The sequence below is a fragment of the Oncorhynchus keta genome, chromosome 35 (genome assembly GCF_023373465.1).
Source record: "Oncorhynchus keta strain PuntledgeMale-10-30-2019 chromosome 35, Oket_V2, whole genome shotgun sequence".
Lineage (NCBI taxonomy): Eukaryota > Metazoa > Chordata > Actinopteri > Salmoniformes > Salmonidae > Oncorhynchus > Oncorhynchus keta.
Window position 1 is genome coordinate 19,152,685 of NC_068455.1, and position 17,444 is coordinate 19,170,128.

Consider the following 17,444-nt stretch of genomic DNA (forward strand, 5'->3'; position numbering starts at 1 on the left):
AACCAACGTTTTGGTATACATTACACCATCTAATCAGTCATCAAACAATGTTACCGGTATATGCAATTACCTCAGCCAGCAAGCCAGCCAGCTAAAGTTAGTCATTTTAGCCTTGTAGCTAGCCAAGCCTGCAAACTAGCCGAGCTAGCCAACCACCATTGTCGACATAGCTAAGTAGTAAGCCAGAGAACAACTAGTCTAGCACAGGCAGGAACCCACAGAACACAAAAAAAGCCTGCAGATCAAGTAGAGGGAGCGGAAACTTACTGATTGACAGCTGAGTTAGCTACCAAAGTCAAAGAAGAACCAAGTAGAGGCCTTCAGAGGGAGGCCGTTTCACCGGCCTAGGCAAGGGAGAGTCAGCTAGCTAGCTAATCTAATAGCGATATAGTGAGGTAAATCCACATTGAATTTACTCAGTATATCTCCATCATTGTTGACACTCGTGATGTACTGTACCGGTAGGTCGGTAGGAAATAGAGGTTGAAGGCTTCACATTCAAGCTCGGTTTCAGTCAGTCTCATTCTGCCTTCCGCTGGTTATACTAAGTCATCAAAGTCCTCTGGGGTGAAATGAGCAGTGCATACATACAGTAGACATGCGCACGATTCCAATACTCCAATCCACTCGCTTCGATTGGACACACCGCTCCCACTTCAAAGCTTGCATCTAATTCTTGGGACACAAATGAGTCGTAACCCTTTCCTTGTGGGTATTACTGCACTAGCTACAAACAACGGAAAACTACGACAACGCTCGCTCGAATACCACTACCAAACACACAGGAGAAGAGGTGTTGCAGTTTTTCACATTCATTTATATGGTTTCTACATAGTTGTTCTCCAGCACTTGGTTTGGAAAGTAATTACATGCTAGCATGGCTAATAGTTAACGTTAGCCAGCTGGAACTAGCTAGTTAACACCGGTTCTCCATATGACTGAGAAATAGTGCATTGTGGGTAGTCCCAAAGATATACAGAAATAAGTTAATAAATATGTAAAAACCCTAAAACATAACTGTTTGTAGTTATAGTTAACCAGATTGTGACTACAACTAAGTTAAAGTATTTGACCACACTGTGTTGTTACTCTGGTGAGTAAAAACTTATGCTTCCTATATATTTTTTAAAGTGGTTCACTGGCAACATTATAGCTAACTGGGCATTTGACATCTTTCAAACTTCATTACCAACTAAATCTACACGATGAAGCTGTTGTTGGTTAGGCTGACAGTGCTCCTACTTTGTAACACAGTAACAACAATCTTAACATCAACAGCTTGATCATCAATTATTGAGTAATCCCATAGAGAAGCATAATTAGTGACAACAGAGATTTACCAATCATTTTAGATTTTATTATTGCTGTTTTTTTACTCATTTTAATTGATGTTTCATTATCACCCATTAAATTATTTCATCTTCAGTACTGTACTTTATTTTTTTTTTTTTACATGTTTCACTTTCCAACACTTGGTCATGTTGATAGACACAGGGCAACATGCTGAGAAATAAGAAGATCAGAGCCACAGAGGAGCTGAAGCTGAGGGAAGAGTTAGAGGCTCTACGCAAGAGTCCCAGCGTGACTTCCTAAAAATGAATCAGCTGTTTTTCAACTTCCACGCAACGACAGCACAATAGCCCAGCCAGCAGACTCCCCCCACACACTGGAGTCATGAGGACTGATGGAAGAGGCTACAGAGGGACGTCGGACGCACCCCAAAACAAGACCTCAACGATGTCTGCAGGGTCAGACAGCCCGTTGGAGTTCCATGCAGACCTGCTACAATCCCCACCTGCCTCCTTACCACAGAGCGCACTACTACCAGACATCCCTTAAAGGAAGTCAGAGAGGTGAGCAAGAGTCAAGGGATAACACATATGTAAGGAATCAGTGGAGAGAGATGTCAGCAATGCTATTGATTCAGTTCATTTGGTACTGTGTCCTCCAGAGCACAAACCTGCCTTGAAGCCGGCCATACCTCAGCTAGCAGGCACTGTCCATGAGGCCACAGTCTCCTTAAAAGCCCAGGACCAGAGAGGCCAGCAACAGGGACCAGGATGTGTATATACAAGAGCAAGAAGGAGTCAGAGCAGGTGTCTATCTTGGAGAAGGAAGCAGCTGAGAGGCGTGTCCGGAGATCAAACTTCCTCAGCAGATGTCAGGCTCTGAGCTTGGACAGCACGGATGAGAGCAGGAACAGTGAGGACTCGACCAATCCCACGGGAACGCCCCTGCGGAAGATAAAAAAAAAGAAAATTAGGAAACCGAAAGATAGGTCTACATCTACACCAAGGACTTCCACTGACAACAGCATCTGTACTGTCAAGTTCACCACAGAGCAGCTTCATGAGGCCCGGGGATCATAGGGGCTGAGGAAGAGGGCCAGGAGGACTCAGACTCCCAGCAGAAGACCCCGAGGAGTCAGTGGCCACGGCTATGGGGCTTGGCAGAGGGAGAATGGTGGATGAGATTATTGCCTCCCTACAGAGAGGAGGCGGTGATATGTCGTCCGCCTCAGACCAGATGATCAAGGGGCTGATGGGGAGAGTGCTGGGGGACCATAGAATTAATTCATTCTATTTCTATGTGGGGGACAGCTACAATGCAGACAATTAGGTGACAATAGGATAACAGCCTAACAATTGAGAATATGCTGAATGGTCACAAAAACTAAAGGTGACCTTCATACTTTTGGTAGAGATTAAATAAGCCCAGTGATAGTTACATAATAATAATTGTATTAGTTATTTAAAAAAGGTCTAAAATGCTCATAACAATTGCACTTTATTATTTAATGATCAGTTTTTGATTTCAATCATGTTTTTAAAGGAAGCGAAAACAGCGCAAATCAAAATCAGAGGATTCAGAAGAGGAGATAGAAGATAATATTAGCCCTGTACAAACAGGTCATGGAGAGACTACAGGCAGTGTATTTAGATTTATCACATTTGACTTGCCTTGGCTTGTGACATTGAAAAATAGCCTCTCAGAGCATTTGAGAATATTTTAAGTGTTGAGCTTTCTGTTAAGGTTGTATAATGTTTGTATGATAGTTAACAGACATCTTATGCTGATTTTCCAGAGTAATCCTCAGATGTCCCACAATTCCACAGAGGATGTTGTGAGTTAAGAGGGAGACACCAACCCCAAGACCTGTTGAGTTCCCTAAATCACAACAGGTCTACAAGATGGCTGGCTCACTGTCAGAGAATCAGGGGTCTACAAGATGGCCGACTCACTGAGCGAGTCAGGGGTCTACAAGATGGCCGACTCACTGTCTGAGCGTGACAGACCGACAACTACTCTATGGCCTCTGCTCTCCCACAGAAGGTACTACTTGGATATATTTGGTCATCGTTTTTAGTTCAGTAGGTCATTGGCTAGTTATAGGTAGCTGTGACTGCTGCTTGTTTTGTAGGAAGTCGTTTCCCAATGACCTCAACTCACTATCATGGTAACCATCTGCAACCTTGACTTTAATGGCTGGGGCGGGGATGGTCTTGGACGGAGGTAAACTCAGTTCCAGGGAGTCTAAGCGAAGTGACTAGGCTATCATCAAAACTCCTCCACCCCATTCTCAGAGACCCATTGACAAAGAGATTAATTATTATGCTCCCGGCCTAACACTCTCTTACGACTGCTCTCAGTCTGTCTGGTGCCTAGTGCACCCACACACTTCCTTATCACTGACTGCTTACTCACCCAAAGATACCAGATTTACTGCCTCCTATTGCAAGCCCGGAGTTGGAATTGTGCCACTCACTCCCTTTCCACTCCCTCCTATCCCCATTCATGAAAAAAAATGTACCAAAACAAGTGCCATTTAATTAGGTAGGGGTTTCAGAGCTTTGGTTTACTGAAAGGTTTCTGCTGGATATGGATGGGAGGCTTTATAAGGGGGCCAGGCTGCCAGCCTGCCTGTCTGCCAATGGTAGATGGATTAGAGTTAGATCGACAGCAAGTCTAAAAGACAGGCAGTGCTCAGGTTGGCTCCAGTCCACATTTCTAGAATTCTCATTTCATTGAAAACAAGGTGAATGACTCTGGTTGACCTTACAGGGTTTTTGCTCCGCTCACTGAGCAGAGGCATACCTACCTACCTACCTACCCCAGAGTTCCAGAGAGATGATTCATCCCAGGAGTGGCAGGCCGTAGTCAACATGCTATCCTCCAATAAATTGTGTCTGTCAGGTGTCTGTCAGGTTAGAAGCCCTAGTCAAGTGGTGGATGGAGGCCCGACCTTTCCCTCCCAACACTAAGCTGCCACACATAGAGTCGCAAGTTCAAAGAGGGATGATAAGTTATTGCAGGGATGATCTGAGCAAATACACCTCCTGCTCATCTGCTTACGCAACAGAGAATGTTAAATCTGTTGGGACAAGTCACAAGGCCACTGTATTGATTGTAGAGGTTTCAAATATGTGGAGTGTTGTTGAATCATTGACATTATTCAATGTAACAAACCAGTGGGGTTTTGTTTCAAAGTTACATTTCCATAATCCCTTTACCTTACATGATAATATGGTGTGTTATATGACCTGTGTCATTACAGACTAGGTACAGAAGTCAGAAATTATGTTCAATTTAGATATACAGGCAAGTAAGCATTAGCTTGGTCCTAGATGTATTTATGCTATTGCCAACTCAATTGTTGTCATTGTCAAGCCAGTGACAAGGAGGTGGATGATGACACGAACAGACTGGCTAAGGAAGCATATCACAACATTTTACTAAATCACTGTTGTATTGCTCTCCCACAGTGCAGATTAATACAATACCATTCACCATCTTTGTACAACCGCAGTCAGCCAGGCCCTGCCTCTGGAGCAGACTTCCCTGGTCTGTCACACCTCCAGCCAATTCACTGCACCACCACTGTTTCACCAACAGAGGGTAGCACTACAACACATTGCTACCCAGCCTGACAGACACAGGTCAAATTAAATCTCTTCCAGGCTCTGCTTCATAGGATGTCCAAAACTTGGATGTTATAGCTAAATGTGGAATTTAAGTGATATACATATAAACATATATAGTTGAAGTCGGAAGTTTACATACACTAAGTTGACTGTGCCTTTAAACAGCTTGGAACATTCCAGAAAAATGTCATGACTTTAGAAGCTTCTGATAGGCTAATTGACGTGTACCTGTCACGTTCTTTCAAAATCGAACCCAGAAGCAGACCAGGACAAGGAGAGTAGGAAGAAGGTGAGTATTTATTTACAAGTGAATGTGAATGGGTAGATATATCCAGGTGGCGTAGCGGGCAGCGGTGGTGAGTTGATGGGAGTAAATAGGTGGATCCAATGGGGTAGCGGAATCCTCCGACGACCAGGCGGGAATGGGGTAAATGATCCGGGTGAGTAACTGAAGACAGAACAAACGGAGATAAGTTCAAGGCAAGCAATACGTAAAAAACAACTAAACAAATTCTATCCAACTTGAGGCTGATACTATGGCACAACATACTGTTCATGGCTAACGATCCGGCAGGGAATGATGTCAGGTCAGAGCTTTTGAAGGGGAGAGGTGATGATCAGGACAGGTGTGCAGATTACTGATGGGATACAGGTGCGGGTGAACATCGATCTCCCAACAAGCTAATTCGCCCGGCAACCAGACAGGGTGCGTTCCAGGACACCGGAAACACACTCCAGGACAGAAACACAGGCAAACACAGACTCAGGAAGCGGGATTCGTGACAGTACCCCCCCTCCGACGAACGCCACCGGGCGGACTACCTGGAGCGCCAGGGTGGAGGCGGTAGAAGTCACGAAGCAGGTCGTCATCAAGGATCTGACGCCGAGGAATCCAAATCCTCTCCTCTGGACCGTATCCTTCCCAATCCACAAGATATTGGAAACCTCGACCCTGCCGTCTGGAATCCATTATGCGGCGCACCGTGTAGGCAGGACCACCTCCGATCATCCGAGGAGGAGGAGGACGAGGAGGCAACAGAGGACTGTGGAGAACCGGCTTGAGGCAGGAGACATGAAAGGTGGGGTGTACTCGAAGCGTTGCCGGCAATTTGAGTCGGACCACAACAGGGTTAATGATTCTCTCCACCACAAACGGACCAATGAACTTTGGTGACAGTTTCCTCGACTCAGTCCGTAGAGGAAGATCCCGTGTAGCCAACCAAACCTTATCTCCGATGGTATAAGCGGGAGCAGGAATACGGCGACGATTTGCCTGGATCTGATACCGGTCAGAAACTCTAAGGAGGACCTTCCTGGCCCGATGCCAGGTCCGGTGGCAACGACGAATGTGGGCCTGGACAGAAGGAACCGAAATATCCCTCTCCTGAGAAGGAAACAAGGGAGGTTGGTATCCGTACAGGCATTGGAAGAGGGACATCCCAGTGGCAGATGAAGGAAGGGTATTATGGGCATACTCGACCCAGGGTAATTGAGATGACCAAGAGGTGGGATCAGAGGAGACAAGACAACGCAGCGTGGACTCCATCTTCTGGTTGGCTCTCTCCGCCTGACCATTAGATTGTGGGTGAAATCCAGAAGTGAGACTGACTGTAGCTCCAATGGCCAAACAGAAGGATCTCCAGACAGCAGAGGTAAACTGAGGACCACGGTCAGAAACAATGTCACTGGGAAATCCGTGGACCCTGAAAACCTCCCTAACCAGGATCTCGGACGTCTCCGTGGCAGATGGAAGCTTGGAGAGAGGGACAAAATGAGCAAACTTGCTGAATCTGTCCACAATGGTCAGAATGAGCCTGTTCCCAACAGAAGGGGGCAATCCCGTGACAAAATCCAGGGCCAGATGCGACCAAGGTCGCCGAGGAATAGGTAAGGGGGTGAAGAAGCCCAGAGCTGGGCCGATTGGTACTTTTGTTCTGAGCACAAACAGGACATGCGGCAACAAACCTCCGGGTATCTTCTCCCATGGCAGGCCACCAAAATAGTCTGTGCAGTAGCGCCATAGTCGGAGCAAGGCCAGGGTGACAAGCTATCTTGCTGGCGTGGGACCACTGAAGAACAGCAGAACGGACCGACTCGGGTACGAACAACCGACCGGGTGGACCGTTACCGGGGCCGGGCTGCGTCCGAAGGGCCGCCATCACATCCTCCTCAATCCTCCATGTAACGGCTCCCACGACAAGGTTCTGGGGAAGAATAGTCTCAGTCTTGGCCCCACTCTCATCCGTCTTGGAGAACATCCGGGACAAGGCGTCCGCTTTGCCATTCTTCGACCCAGGTCGGAACGTCAGGGAAAAATTGAAGCGTCCAAAAAACAAAGCCCACCTGGCCTGACGGGAGTTGAGACGTTTAGCTGATTGCACGTAAGCCAGATTCTTGTGGTCAGTCCAGACCACAAACGGTTGCTCCGCTCCCTCCAACCAGTGACGCCACTCCAAGGCAAGCTTCACAACGAGAAGCTCCCGGTTACCCACATCGTAGTTTCTCTCAGCTGGTGAAAGACGACAAGAGTAGAAGGCGCAGGGATGGAGTTTACCATCAGTGGAGCTACGCTGGGACAGGATGGCGCCCAACCCCACATCAGACGCATCCACCTCAACAACAAACTGACAGGAAGTGTCAGGTTGAGAGAGAAATCGGCTCTTCAAGTTCAGAAATGCTCGGTCTGCCTCAGGAGTCCAACAGAAACTTCTGGTGCACGACGTCAGAGCAGTTAAAGGGGCGGCCACCCGGCTGTAATCACGGATAAACCTCCAATAGAAGTTCGCAAATCCCAGGAATCTCTGGAGCTGCAATCTCGTACCGGGCCGTGCCCAATCCCGAACCGCCCGAACCTTCTCTTGGTCCATCTTGATCTCACCCCTGGAGATGATGTACCTGAGGAAGGATGTAGTGTGGGCGTGAAAATCACACTTCTCTGCCTTCACAAACAGACGGTTCTCCAATAACCGCTGCAGGACCTGCTTAACATGCTGGATGTGGCTGGAAAGCTCCTTGGAGAAAATCAGGATGTCATCCAGGTAAACGAACACAAACAGACCGATCATATCCCTCAGCACGTCATTCACCAAACTTTGGAACACTGCTGGAGCGTTGGAAAGTCCAAACGGCATCACCTGGTACTCGAAATGTCCCATAGGTGTATTGAATCCAGTCAACCACTCGTCCCCCTCTTTGATCCGAACCAGATGATACGCATTGCGTAGATCAAGCTTCGTAAACACAGTAGCACCCTGTAAAGAATCGAAAGCGGAGCTCATCAAGGGCAAGGGGTACTTGTTCTTGACCGTAATATCATTAAACCCCCGATAATCAATACACGGTCCAAGAGAGCCATCCTTCTTACTCACAAAAAATAATCCAGCTCCCAGGGGTGATGACGAGGGACGAATGAGACCTGCAGCAAGAGACTCCTTTATGTGGGTCTCCAGGGCTTCCCGCTTAGGTCGAGAAATACTGTATAACCGTCCCTTGGGAAAGGCAGCTCCAGGGAACAGCTTAATAGTACAATCATAAGGTCGGTGGGGAGGAAGTGACTGAGCTTTCTGAACACCTCACCCAACTCGTGATATGTTTCAGGAACCAGGGACAAATCAGGAGGAGCAGACTCACTGACCCGACTGGGGACAGCATGAGAACAGGCAGTCCTGAGGCAGTTAGCATGGCACTCAATGCTCCAACTAGTTACCTTACCAGTCACCCAATCGAACGAAGGATTGTGTTCTCTTAGCCAGCGTTATCCAAGAACCAGAGGAACATGGGGGGGGAAGGCAAAATGAAAAACGAAATAACCTCTGAATGATTCCCCGACAACAACATCTTAACCGGTTCAGTCCTCATAGTGATCCGTGCCAGACTACTGCCGTTCAGAGTGGTTGCTTCAATGGCTTCCGGTAATTGCTCCTTGGAAAGCCCCAGCTGTTCCACTAAGTCGGCATCAATGAAGCTGTCATCGGCACCTGAATCGATGAAAGCGTTAAATCGCTAAACTCTGATTCTTATTTATGAGGGTAGCAGGAAAACGAGGTCTGACAGGGCTCTTGAGAGGTTGAAACTGGCTCGCTAATAAACCTCCCAAACTTAACGAGCCGAGCAGTTTAACGGGCGCTGAGGACAAACGGAGATGTAATGTCCCGAGCTACCACAGTAGAGGCAGCTGTTGGTCTCACGTCTACGTTGGCGCTCGTCCTTAGTTAACCCATGCCGCCCCACTTGCATAGGTTCAGGATCTGGCGGCAGGACTCCTCCACTAATCCCGTGTGAGGGAAAATGATCAACCCGTTCTGGTCCACTTCCTGACCTGAATGGTAACCGAGTTGCTGATTGATTGGAGTGTAGTAGTGTAGTACTGAGCCAATTACTAGGTAGTGTAGTACTGAGCCAAGTACCAGGTAGTGTAGTACTGAGCCAAGTACCAGGTAGTGTAGTACTGAGCCAAGTACAAGGTAGTGTGGTACTGAGCCAAGTACAAGGTAGTGTGGTACTGAGCCAAGTACAAGGTAGTGTGGTACTGAGCCAAGTACAAGGTAGTGTGGTACTGAGCCAAGTACAAGGTAGTGTGGTACTGAGCCAAGTACAAGGTAGTGTAGTACTGCGCCAAGTACAAGGTAGTGTAGTACTGCGCCAAGTTCCAGGTAGTGTAGTACTGAGCCAAGTTCCAGGTAGTGTAGTACTGAGCCAAGTTCCAGGTAGTGTAGTACTGAGCCAAGTTCCAGGTAGTGTAGTACTGAGCCAAGTTCCAGGTAGTGTAGTACTGAGCCAAGTTCCAGGTAGTGTAGTACTGCGCCAAGTTCCAGGTAGTGTAGTACTGAGCCAAGTTCCAGGTAGTGTAGTACTGAGCCAATTACTAGGTAGTGTAGTACTGAGCCAATTACTAGGTAGTGTAGTACTGAGCAAAGTTCCAGGTAGTATAGTACTGAGCCAAGTTCCAGGTAGTATAGTACTGAGCCAAGTTCCAGGTAGTGTGGTACTGAGCCAAGTTCCAGGTAGTGTGGTACTGAGCCAAGTACAAGGTAGTGTGGTACTGAGCCAAGTACAAGGTAGTGTAGTACTGCGCCAAGTACAAGGTAGTGTAGTACTGCGCCAAGTTCCAGGTAGTGTAGTACTGCGCCAAGTTCCAGGTAGTGTAGTACTGAGCCAAGTTCCAGGTAGTGTAGTACTGAGCCAAGTTCCAGGTAGTGTAGTACTGAGCCAAGTTCCAGGTAGTGTAGTACTGAGCCAAGTTCCAGGTAGTGTAGTACTGCGCCAAGTTCCAGGTAGTGTAGTACTGAGCCAAGTTCCAGGTAGTGTAGTACTGAGCCAATTACTAGGTAGTGTAGTACTGAGCCAATTACTAGGTAGTGTCACGTTCTGACCTTTATTTTCTGTGTTTTGTGTTTAGTTAGTATGGTCAGGGCGTGAGTTGGGTGGGTAGTCTATGTTTGTTTTTCTATGTTTTGGTTATTTCGATGTTTCGGCCTAGTATGGTTCTCAATCAGAGGCAGGTGTCATTAGTTGTCTCTGATTGAGAATCATACTTAGGTGGCCTGGGTTTCACTGTGTGTTTGTGGGTGATTGTTTCCTGTCTCTGTGTATGCACCAGATAGGACTGTAATTTGAGTTTTCACGTTTTCTTGTTTTGTTAGTTTGTGCATGTGTACCTTAAAGCATTAAAGAAGTACCATGGAAAATTACCACGCCGCGTATTGGTCCTCTGATCCGTTTCGCCTCTCCTCTTCGGAAGAAGAGGAGGAAACTCATTACAGAATCACCCACCACAATCGGACCAAGCGGCGTGGTAAAGGACAGCGACGACAGCAGCAGCAGCAACAACAACAGCGGCCAGCATCAGAGCTGAATCTGGACTACACAACTTGGGAGGAGATAGATAGGTGGGCGGTCGACCCAGGGAGAGTGCCGGAGCCCGCCTGGGATTCGATGGAGCAATGCAAGGAAGGTTACAGGAGAATGAGGTTGGCTGGGAGAAATCGCAGCCCCAAAGCAGAGCTGGAGGCAGCGAAAGCTGAGCGGCGGCAATATGAGGAGCCAGCACGGCAGTGCGACAGGTACGAGAGGCAGCCCCAAATTTTTTTTTGGGGGGGGGCACACGAGGTGTGATACTAAGCCAGGTAGCAGACCTGAGCTCACTCCTCGTGCTTATTATGAGCAGCGCATTACTGGTCAGGCACCGTGTTATGCGGTTGAGCGCACGGTGTCGCCAGTGCGTGTCCATAGCCCGGTGCGCTATAGGGCAGCCCCCCGAGAGTGCCATGCGAGTGTGGGCATTGAGCCAGGGCGTATGGTGCCTGCTCAGCGGGTCTGGTCGCCGGTACGCAGTCTTGGTCCAGGTTATCCTGCGCCGGCTCTGCGTGCTGTGTCTCCGGGCGCTGGGAGGGTGCAGTGCGTCCTCTGCCTGCGCTCCGCTCGTACCGGGCAACTGTGGGAGTGGAGCCTAGGGGAGAGGTGCGTGTAGTAAGCACTAGATCTCCGTGCTTACCCACAGCCCGGTTCAACCTGTGCCTGCACTCTTGAGGTCCGGGCTCGAGTAGTTGTCCAGCCTGGGGAAGTGGTGCCAAGGTTGCGCACCAGAGCTCCAGTGCTCCCCACAGCCCGGTCTTTCAGGCTCCTCCTAACACCAAGCCTCCTGAAAGTCTCCCCAGCCTGGTAGTTCCTGTGGCAGCCCCACGCACCAGGCTGTCTCTCTGTCTCCTCCCTGCAGGTGCTCCCGCCTGTCCGGCGCCGTTGCCGGAGCCTCCCGCCTGTCCGGCGCCGTTGCCGGAGCCTCCCGCCTGTCCGGCGCCGCTGCCGGAGCCTCCCGCCTGTCCGGCGCCGCTGCCGGAGCCTCCCGCCTGTCCGGAGCCTCCCGCCTGTCCGGCGCCGCTGCCGGAGCCTCCCGCCTGTCCGGCGCCGCTGCCGGAGCCTCCCGCCTGTCCGGCGCCGCTGCCGGAGCCTCCCGCCTGTCCGGCGCCGCTGCCGGAGCCTCCCGCCTGTCCGGCGCCGCTGCCTCCTGTAGCAGCTCCACGCACCAGGCTGTCTCTCTGTCTCCTCTCTGCAGGTGCTCCCGCCTGTCCGGCGCCGCTGCCGGAGCCTCCCGCCTGTCCGGCGCCGCTGCCGGAGCCTCCCGCCTGTCCGGCGCCGCTGCCGGAGCCTCCCGCCTGTCCGGCGCCGCTGCCGGAGCCTCCCGCCTGTCCGGAGCCGCTGCCGGAGCCTCCCGCCTGTCCGGAGCCTCCCGCCTGTCCGGCCGCTCCGGAGCCTCCCGCCTGTCCGGCGCCGCTGCCGGAGCCTCCCGCCCTGTCCCCGGCGCCGCTGCCGGAGCCTCCCGCCTGTCCTCCCGCCTGTCCGGCGCCGCTGCCGGAGCCTCCCGCCTGTCCGGCGCCGCTGCCGGAGCCTCCCGCCTGTCCGGCGCCGCTGCCGGAGCCTCCCGCCTGTCCGGCGCCGCTGCCGGAGCCTCCCGCCTGTCCGGCGCCGCTGCCGGAGCCTCCCGCCTGTCCGGCGCCGCGGCTGGAGCGTCCCGCCTGTCCGGCGCCGCTGCCTCCTGTAGCAGCTCCACGCACCAGGCTGTCTCTCTGTCTCCTCTCTGCAGGTGCTCCCGCCTGTCCGGCGCCGCTGCCGGAGCCTCCCGCCTGTCCGGCGCCGCTGCCGGAGCGTCCCGCCTGTCCGGCGCCGCTGCCGGAGAGCGTCCCGCCTGTCCGGCGCCGCTGCCGGAGCGTCCAGCCTGTCCGGCGCCGCTGCCGGAGCGTCCCGCCTGTCCGGCGCCGCTGCCGGAGCCCCTCAGCCCAGAGGCGCCAGAGCCCCTCAGCCCAGAGGCGCCAGAGCCCCTCAGCCCAGAGGCGCCAGAGCCCCTCAGCCCAGAGGCGCCAGAGCCCCTGCCCCTCTGTCCAGAGCTTCTGCCCCTCTGTCCCGAGCTGCCCCTCTGTCCAGTGGGGTCATTGAGAGGGGTTGCCATGGTTCCTGTGGGCACAGAACCAGATGGTATGAACATCTTGGGCCTGGTTCTCTTTGCCATGGTGTTCGGTGTGGCACTGAGGAAGCTGGGAGAAGAGGGGGAGGAGCTCATACGCTTCTTCAACGCTTTCAATGAAGCCACCATGGTGCTGGTGTCCTGGATCATGTGGTACGTCCCGTTCGGCATCATGTTCCTGGTGGGAAGTAAGATAGTGGAGATGGAGGATGTGGTTCTGTTAATAAGGCGGACAAAGACAATCGTGAAGTGGGGTCCGCGTCCCGCGCCAGAACCGCCACCGCGGACAGACGCCCACCCAGACCCTCCCCTATAGGTCAAGGTTTTGCGGCCGGAGTCCGCACCTTTGGGGGGGGGGTACTGTCACGTTCTGACCTTTATTTTCTGTGTTTTGTGTTTAGTTAGTATGGTCAGGGCGTGAGTTGGGTGGGTAGTCTGTTTGTTTTTCTATGTTTTGGTTATTTCGATGTTTCGGCCTAGTATGGTTCTCAATCAGAGGCAGGTGTCATTAGTTGTCTCTGATTGAGAATCATACTTAGGTGGCCTGGGTTTCACTGTGTTTGTGGGTGATTGTTTCCTGTCTCTGTGTATGCACCAGATAGGACTGTAATTTGAGTTTTCACGTTTTCTTGTTTTGTTAGTTTGTGCATGTGTACCTTAAAGCATTAAAGAAGTACCATGGAAAATTACCACGCCGCGTATTGGTCCTCTGATCCGTTTCGCCTCTCCTCTTCGGAAGAAGAGGAGGAAACTCGTTACAGGTAGTGTAGTACTGAGCAAAGTTCCAGGTAGTGTGGTACTGAGCCAAGTTCCAGGTAGTGTGGTACTGAGCCAAGTTCCAGGTAGTGTGGTACTGAGCCAAGTTCCAGGTAGTGTGGTACTGAGCCAATTACTAGGTAGTGTAGTACTGAGCCAATTACTAGGTAGTGTAGTACTGAGCCAATTACTAGGTAGTGTAGTACTGAGCCAATTACTAGGTAGTGTAGTACTGAGCCAATTACTAGGTAGTGTAGTACTGAGCCAATTACTAGGTAGTGTAGTACTGAGCCAATTACTAGGTAGTGTAGTACTGAGCCAATTACTAGGTAGTGTAGTACTGAGCCTCTGATGTTTACAGATGGACAGGCTACTTCCCTGCCAGACACAGTCAGTCCACTGGAACAGTTACAGGCAGACTTAACTTCAGAAATCTCCATCTGTTCAGTGTTTTAGTTGAGATGTGATGGGGAACATTGACGATGCTCTTTGATCATTACATTACAATATGCCTTACTACTCTGACAGTTAGATGACATTTACAAGGACAAATTGATCATGCAGTTTTAACCTGGTGAAATAGAATATTTCTGAATATCAAATATCTTTGATATATCTGAAATATAGCTTTGAGTCCTAAAAATGGCTAATTGCAATTTAACCAGTTAACCATACCTCACCAATGTGATCTCACCATATATATATATATATATATATATATATCATACTGCTGTGTTTCTATGGTGTTTTTACTTAGGCAATCCGGAATGACAAGGGAGGATCTGCAGGACCTGAAGGAATCAGCCTGTGACCTGACAGAGATGGAGTCAACCAACTCATTGGTCAGTGTGGTGTTCAGTACCCCCCCTACCCAAATGTAAATGTTATGTAATTCCCAACGCTGACCCCCCATTACAGACTCTAAATATCTTTAATTAAAATATATGCGGACTTGATAAGAAGTAGCAATATTATCTTACAGTAACCCCCACAATCTGAGCTTCTTAGGCTATTATTATGTGTTCCATTGTGTGCTGAACTGAAGTGTTATGTTATGCAGTACTGTGAGCACTACAGATATACAGTGTTCTATTTCAATGTGTGCCACCAGTGCTCAACAATGACAGCCATGAGAACCTGAGTGCCTTCCTGGGGCCTGCTCTACACTGAGAAACGGCAGTGGCAACGAGCCATGTCCGACTTTGAAGCGGGATCAAACTCGACAGGTAATACCACTGGGCCTCTTGCTGTGACAGAGTCTGGATCCTTTCTTCTGAAAAGAGCAACGGGGCTTTGAGTGAGAGAGGGGAGAGAGACAGGAAGAGAAAGAGAGGGGGGTGGGTGTTGGCGCGAATAAGAGTTCCACGATGTATAAGAATGTTTAATGTTTAGAACTAGAATCTTGCTCGAAGTGTAATGACTGGTAATGAGAATGCTGTAGAATACCCTGGAGATGGAGAAATTACATTTTGCTCAATGTTTCTCTCATGTCTGTAGCGCTGGCCCCAGTGAACCTGGCTTGCTGAAGGTTGGGAAAATATCTTCAGTGGTTGGTGGATACACACATTTTACCAGCCCCTCCTATTTTGTTCCAGGCCCATTTCTCTTCTATGCTGTACCCCACCCCGCTTTCACCTCTAGTGTTCAGATTGTTTCTTCTAGAGCTGAAACACACTCAAATAAATATGAATGTACCAGCCAATGCCAAAATCTACCAGCATTTGGCAAGTGGCTGGTGTTCATTTCCCACCCTGCTGAAGATGGGTCAGAATTATGTAGCTATCAGAATGTTCAGCAATGCCTTAAGGATGGACCCCACCTACATCAGAGGATACAGGTAGCCTAGTGGTTAGAGCATTGGGTCAGTAACCGAAAGGTTGGTGGATCGAATCCCCGAGCTGACGAGGTAAAAATCTGTCGTTCTGCCCCTGAACAAGCCCCTGTTGGGTTGTCATTGAAAATAAGAATTTGTTCTTAAGTTCTTAACTGACTTGCTTAGTTAAATAAAGGTAAAATGTTAAATAAGAAATTCATGGTTCATTTATGGTTCATGTACTGCATCTTATTTGTATCTGAACAGGTCAATGATCTGAAGAGAGAAAATCATACAAGCCATGAAACCAGGTGCACATCACTTCCATATCATGAGGTAAAGGACCTTTCTGTCACATACATAAAAGCTATTGTCCTTGACTTACAGGTGTCTTTTTGCTGTATAAATGTTATTTCTCAAGTAAGGCTTGAGCTTACTGTAAGTCTATAGAAGTGACTTCAACCATTATTTTAGAGTACAGTAACAGTACTATGTATTGCCAGTTCGACATGCTCTCTCTGTTCTAGAGGACAGTATCTGAGAGACATGGAACAATTTGACCTGACCACATTTTGTATTAAATACGCTGCTAAGATGAACGAAGGTACAAACATTCTATGCATAAAGGAAGCACAATATGAGCTCCCTGACTGACAAGCCATTGCTATCTCTCAGACAGACGCTATATGGCGGAACTCACTGTGTCCAAAATGATAACCTAATCCCTACATTGTGCACTACTTTTGATCAGAGCCCATAGGGCTCTAGTCCAAAGTAATGCACTACAGTATATAGTGAATAGGGGGCCATTTAGGACTCAACAACTGTCTTATACGGACCAAACAGACTGTGATATTTATATTGGCCCTTCCCCACCACCAGCTCTAGGGTCATTTCCTATCCAGCAGGCTGCAGTCCAGTCTTTCCTGGGGAATGATGCCAAAGCCATTGCCTGTCGAGAGGCAGCCACCAACAACCGACCCTCACCTCCTATCTTCATTCTGCTGGGCAAGACTCAGATGAAGGCAAGCATGGTCATAGTATGTTGTTGCTATGTTATGGGTTACCATACCTTGACATGTTTCATCCATTAACTCAGGGTTTCCCAAACTCGTGCCTGGGTGCACGTTTTGGTTTTGGCCCTAGCACTTCACAACTGATTCAAATAATCAAAGCTTGATGATGAGTTGGTTATGTGAATCAGCTGTGTAGTGCTAGGGGCAAAAACAAAAAGGTGCACCCAGGGAGGCCCCCATTATCCAAGTCACACTTCACTTTTTTTTCTACTTGCGGCGACATTGCCGACAGCTACTTTAGTGAAGAAAAAATTGACTTACTTTATGACTGAGATGTGGTTGTCCCACCTAGCTATATTAATATGAATGCACTAACTGTAAGTTGCTCTGGATAAGAGCGTCTGCTAAAAGACCAAAATGTAAATCGATTTTTCTATCATATCCGCTCTTCTGCGTTTAACTTGGTTGTCGAGAGTCCACTTTTGTTTTCAGTGCGCCCACTGTATGTTTTATTTCAGCCACATCTTCGCCCACTTTGGCAATTTTCTCTTCAAGATTTTTGTTCATTTTGCAAATCTCCTTTAGAACTGGGTCATCAGGCTGTTCTTCTCTGCCATTTTCCTTGCTAGCAGCAGGTGCAGGTAGAGATGACATTTGTGTTTTTCATCAAAAGTGTCTGCTTTTGGGCATTTCTAAGTAATTTTCCATGTAACCGATATCTTGGACAATTAGTTCAAATGTGTAACTAGGAGTTGAATAATGAGTAAAAATGGGGTTGGAGCTACACAGACTATAGTTAGCTGCTGATCGTCACCGGAAACAGGTGATTGGCCATCCTTGATATACACAGGAAACTGTTGAACATGAAAAACCCAGCAGCGTTGCAGTTCTTGACATAACCCAGTTTGCCGGGCACCTATTACCATACCCCGTTCAAAGGTACTTAAATATTTTGTCTTGCCCATTCACCCTCAATGGCA